This window comes from Nicotiana attenuata, unplaced genomic scaffold (assembly GCF_001879085.1).
Source record: "Nicotiana attenuata strain UT unplaced genomic scaffold, NIATTr2, whole genome shotgun sequence".
In the NCBI taxonomy this organism is placed as follows: domain Eukaryota; kingdom Viridiplantae; phylum Streptophyta; class Magnoliopsida; order Solanales; family Solanaceae; genus Nicotiana; species Nicotiana attenuata.
Genome location: NW_017670490.1, coordinates 384945 through 391332, shown reverse-complemented (window position 1 = coordinate 391332; position 6388 = coordinate 384945).

The following is a 6388-nucleotide window of genomic DNA, read 5'->3' as shown; positions in this document are numbered from 1 at the left end:
GTTTCGGGTGGAGAGAACAGGCGGCAAGAGTCGATCCTCCAATGAAAGAAAGCGAGATGGTTGATTACTTCTTACAGGCTTTGGAGCCCACTTACTATGGTCACTTGGTGTCAGCAGTAGGAAAATCTTTCAACGAGGTAGTAAAATGGGAAGTATGGTGGAGGAGGGGCTTAAATCCAACAAAATCATGAGCTATTCTGCAATCAAGGCAACTACCCAGGCTATCCAGAGCGGCACTGGAGGGGTAGTGAAAAAGAAAGAAGATGTGGCAGTAATTGAATCAAGAGCTTGGTCCAGGGCCCATCACCATATTACGACCAACCTCGACCCCATCACACTCCTATAGCCCACCACAACACTATCCCCACTTCTCTGTCCAACATACCCCAATATCCTACCCATGCGCAATGGCGCGCACCCACCCCACCAAATGCTTACCCAACTCAAAACACCTACCCACCCCCAAAGACCTACAAGAATTCCCCTGGAGCAGGTTTGCGCGCCAGCCAAAATTTCAAGCAAGAGAGGGCACAGAAGCAGGAAACTTTCACCCCCTTGGGGAGAGTCATATGCAAACTTGTTTGAGAAACTAAAGCAATATTAACCTGATTGCACCCATTCCTCTCGAATCATGTGGACAAGCGTGCAAGAAGCTTTGACCCTTCTAAAAGGTGTGAATACCATTCCAATGTCCAGGGGCACGATGTCGAAAGTTGCCGGGATTTGAAAAAGAGAGATAGAAAGAATATGATTCAGGAAGGGATAATTGCGTCCAGGACAGTGCCACCCAGAACATTGCACAGAAGCCTTTACCTACACATGATGATGCACATTTTGTGGGAAAGATCCATGGTGACAGGGTGTATGAGAACCCTCTCAGAAACTTGTTGAATGAAGTCAATAATATTGAAATTGGTGAAGGCTCCAGCAACATTGATGTGAAACTCAGTGGTTAAGATGTCATGCTTGGTAATGGGAAGACGCTCCATTTCTTGGTCAGCCGGAGTGGAGTTTGTTGTTTTATTTTGTTGTCATTTCTGTTGTCGGGTTATTTCAGGGTTGTAATCCGGATATTGTTCTTGTGACTCAAACCCTTCTATCTTTTCACTTTGCCGTGTCTGTTTATTAGCTTGTTTAGTGCTATCTAGGTTTGTTTGCTTGTTCTGTTGTTTAAACCCTTTCACCCAGTCTAATGCAATTCTTTGTTTCCTACCATTTCTAGTCATTTTGTTTAGTTTTCTTCTCCTTTTGCAATTCTTTTCATGCTGGTTCTGGTGACATGACATGCACGCATAATTCTCAGCCTGGTTTTAAAAGTCAGTTTAGTAAAGAAGCAATAAGACAATGTTTGAAGATGTAAGGACAGTCGAGGGATTTGAAATCTCTTCGAGCCAAATTGTGTGAAACTGGGTCAGACGAAACATAAAGAAATACTGTGGAAATGCATCATGCCACATCGGCTTTGAAACCAAAGCAAGTTTGGCCCAAGTCTATAGGGGCCGTTCATGGTACCGAGATTGTTGTCCAATGGTGCTAGGTAATTGACAAATGTAGAAGGCAAATGTGTGGGAGTATGGTTAGTAATTCTGGTGCAATCAAAAGATGTTACGTATGTTCCCCATGTTTGTTTAATTGTGTAGTTGTACTGGGCATGTTTTGGAGATTGGAATGACGAAGGCATTTTGTTCTTGCTATCCAACACTTATCCTTTGTTACCCCTTTGAGCTTCGATTATTTTCTTGCATACCCCTCTTTCAGAATCAATAATAAAACTCGTAAGCCCGAGCGGGGAAAGAAAGTGGAGAAACAAGAGAAAAACAGTGAAAAAGGAAAAAGAAAAGAAAAAGAAAAAAAGAAAAGAAAAGAAAAAAGAGAAAAGAAAAGAAAAGGAAAAGAAAGGGAAAGGAAAAAAAGAGAAAAGAAAGGAAAAGAAAAAAGAAGAGAAAAGGAAAAGAAAAGAAAAGAAAAGAGAAGGAAAAAGAAAGAAATGAAAAGAAAGAAAAGAAAACTGGGAGAAAAGGAAAGACCGCAACAACGAAGTAATTCTATGACCTGAACTATGTTTGACTTGATCCCGAAAGGGTACGTAGGCAGCCTCTCTCTGAGGTTCAGTCACATCGAAATAAAAGTCCAAAAGTCCCCAAGGAAGAAACTGGGGCAAAAGTTGTGGTTGTTGTGAGAAATCTTATTCCGAAAGTTGTAATTTTGAAGCCCATGTTGAATTGTTTTTAGCCTTTGATACCCTTTCTTCCTAACCCTGTCCAAAAGCCTACATTACGGTCCAAAGAAAGACCTTCGATCAATCTTCGAAGATGCGAGTCAAGCGAGTAGAGGTGGACCATATTCAGGGGCGACACTCCGGTCCAAACAAGGAAATGAAGAATGAGAGAGTCTTGATGATAAAAAACTCACGGGTACCACAAGCGCGAAAAGCTGAGAGAGATCAAAATGAGAGAGTCTCATTGGTGAAAACCTTCACAGGCACCATAAGGCGATAGTGAGGTGAGAGAAAGACCAAAATGAGAGAGGCTTGATGGTGAAAACCCTTCGGGCACTACAAGTCAAATAAGGATTGTGAATCAGATCGCATAAGCGGAGCATTGAAGCCCAGTTTCACGGCGAGAAGATACCACAAGAGCTGAACGTCAGATTTGCTTAACAGAATAGGCTGCAGGCGCATGTCAAGGTCATCAGAGTTCGGTATCCACATCCAAATAGGTTTCTCTTGTAGTTTTTCTTGTTAGGATTATCTCTTTCCATTGTCTTCTTACTATGTCCTTTCGTCTTGTTTACTTCCTCATCCTGAGTCAATTCGGTCATAACAAGTGAGAAATGCTTTCAAAAATCTGCCACCAGCTTTCCAATTGAACAAAACAGGATCTGGCCAGCATATCAAATCGTCATAAGCAGGCACACTGAGTTGGCAACAATCTACATGCTTGGGATCCTGTGAAATGCAGGGCTTGGTATTTGTCAAGTCATGAACAACGCAACAAATGAAGGGTTTGGGGTGAACAGATCAAAGGTATTTTCGGTAAAACACGAAAGGTTTGGTACTATCAGATGGAGGGTGCTTGGTGACCAGATCAGAAGGTATTTTCTGCGTTAAGGGTAACAAAGAAAGTGGTTAGCAGGTCTCCAAGTGAGATCGGTTATCAAGGCAAGTGAAGAGAACAATACAACTTCAAGGTCGAGGCCAGTGATTAAGTCAAGAAAGAACATCATGTTACACGAAGTGGGAGCAATAGACGTGCTTTGGGATTCATATGAGACATAAGGATTGGGGAATTCCAGTTCATGCAATGCAACAAATAGAGGATATCGGGAACAAGCAAGGTCTTCGGTGGAAATCAGTCATCTTGGCAAATGCGGAAGCAGCCGCCTTCAAAGTTCAAGGCCACAAACTAACCACCACATTTTAAACTCACAAGTTTTCTTTGTTTGAAACAGGAACAAAGCAGTGCAAGAAAGTTGGTTCAACAATAAGAACAAAAAAAGAAAAGAAAAGGAAGAAGAGGAGAGCCGACAAAAGGGAAGTTTCTCAAATCTTCGCCCTTTGCCTGGCTTGTTAGCGTGCACAAAATGCTGCCCATTGCTTTTCACATTTTATCCTAGTCTGATGGATTTCTCCTAGGATCTAAATCTTAGTCTGATGAATCTTTCTCCTAAGATAGAAAACCTAGTCTGATGAACTTTCTCCTAGGATCTAAATCTTAGTCTGATGAATTATTCTCCTAAGATATACAACCTAGTCTGATGAATTTTCTCCTAGGATCAAAATCTTAGTCTGATAATTGTTTCTCCTATGATTGAAGACCTTAGTCTAGTGAGCTTTCTCCTAGGATCTAAATCTTAGTCTGATGAAACTTTCTCCTAAGATTAGCAAGATAGAAGACCTAGTCTGATGAACTTTCTCACTAGGATCAAAATCTTAGTCTGATGAAACTTTCTCCTAAGATAGCTAAGAAAAAGCTATAGTCTGATGAATTTTTCTCCTAGGATCAAAATCTTAGTCTGATGAATTGTTCTCCTAAGATATAACAACCTAGTCTGATGAATTTTCTCCTGGATCAAAAATCTTAGTCTGATGAATTGTTCTCCTAGGATTGAAGACCTAGTCTAGTGAGCTTTCTCCTAGGATCAAAATCTTAGTCTGAGGAATCTTTTCTCCTAAGATAGAAGACCTAGTCTGATGAATTTGCTAGTTCAAATGTCCTTGTTTTACTCACAGGAGACGTACATTCCAATCAAGTCTTTAGTTTACTCTTAGCATTGCATCAATAGCTTAGGTGAGTCTATAAATTTTGCTAACAACTCACAACAATCTTCCTAGTGCCAACTGGGGCAGAAAATTTTCTTTGTTTGTTTATTTTGTTGCAGTCAGGAGCCCACCTGGGGAACAAGGGAATACTTTTCAAGTTCAAGCAATCAGAGCCACCTGGAGAACAGAGGGAATACTTTTCAAGCTTCAGCAATCAGGCGCCCACCTGGAGAACAAGGGAAGTACAATTCAAATTTTCAGCTTTTTTTTTAAATATCTGATAACATGTTGTACCCAGCCACTAACTGTGGGCAGAAAATTTTCTTTGTTTGTTTATTTTTTGTTGTAGTCAGGAGCCCACCTAGAGAACAAGAGAATACTTTCAAGTTCAGCAATTAGGAGCCCACCCGGAGAATAAGGGAATACTTTTTCAAAGCTTCAGCAATCAGGCGCCCACCTGGAGAACAAGGGAAGTACAATTCAAATTTTAGCTTTTAATTTTTAATATTTGATAACATCTTGAACCAGCACTAACTGGGGCAGAAATTTTCTTTGTTTGTTTATGTTATTACAGTCAGGGAGCCCACCTGGAGAACAAGGGATACTTTTCAAGTTTCAGCAATCAGTAGCCCGCCTGGAGAATAGAGGCATAATATTTCAAATTTCACCAGTCAAAGCATCATCGGAGGAATAGCGAAAATCTCGATCACAATTCAAGGCAACAACGCAAGGATTCCATCGGAAGAATACAAGTTCAAGGCAACACAAGAGCAAGTTTGAAGACATACATAGGACCTTTTTGTAATTCATAGATCATAGCTTTAGCTAGCTTTCTTTTTATTTGACATCGTGTAATAAGGAGGTCAGCGAGCAGTAGCAGCAGCAACAGGCAGTGAAATCACAGCTTCCTGGTAGTCCCAGCTACCAAACCTTCCAGAACTACAGTGACCTGATTCCTTTACAGCCAAGGATATGTAGGCAACTTTGAAGCAGGGTTCAGTCAGACGGTTTTCAAAAATGCTTCACACGGAGTGTTCAAACGGGCAAAAATCGCTCGTATCCGGTCAATTCGATATCTACATTATGTTGGATTCAATGAAGTGTACCTAGAAGTTCAAAGTAACAAAGAAAAGAGAAAGGTCAGCGGTCAGTCCCAATAGAAATCATAGCACCAAAAAATCAGCAGTATCACAGCTTTAGGATCAATTAGAGCCAAATTGCACCAATATAACCCAGGAACAAAGGACAGACGACAGCAGCCAACAAAACAACCCACCACAACCCTTGATCTAATCCCAAAATTGACTCCAAATCAAAACCAGAGCAACTTCTGAGTCTCAGCAATCAAATACTAGGAATTTTTCAAGCTAGAACTGGCAATTGATCTAAAGAAAGCAATAGAACAGTACCTTTTTTTTTGTTTTTTTTGTTTTTTGTTTTGGTTTTTGGCTTTTGAAGATCTAGATCTAGAGAATTTTTTTTGAATTCGATATTCAAATTTGAGCTGATGATGACTTGTGAGAGTGGGGGGGGGGGGGGAATTTTCAGAGCTTCCAACTTGTTCATGAAGGCAAGTAAGCTGCTTTTATAGGCAAACTTCAGGGGGGGGGGGGGGGGGAAGCTTCTAGATGTCCTTTACCCATTTTCCCCTCTTTTTATTTTCAGTTTTGCCCAAATAGTCCTAAAGTCCTGACTTGTTGCTTAAGTAGTACCCTAATTCCTAAATTTTGCCTTAGAACCCCATCTATAAGCTCTAGGAAGTTCTAATTTTTGCTATCAGATTCCCTAAGAAACTACCTTACTGCCCCTGTACTACTCATGAAATTACTAACCTAATTAAACCAAAATCCCAAACCTGTTACCCTGGTCAGAAGGTGACCCTAGTTAATAATTGGGACCTTTAGCTATATTCAACTACCTAAAACACTCGAAAATGGAACTGATAACAAAGAAAAAGGAATTTACCCTGATTAACACTAAGGCTAAACTAATCACAGGGGAACTGATCAAAAAATTTAAGAACTAAATTAATACCACAGGCATGTTCATAAATCGAAATCAACCACAGCCCTGATTTAATCGTTAATTTACCCTAACTATTCAATAAAGGGAGAATTAAAGGTTTAA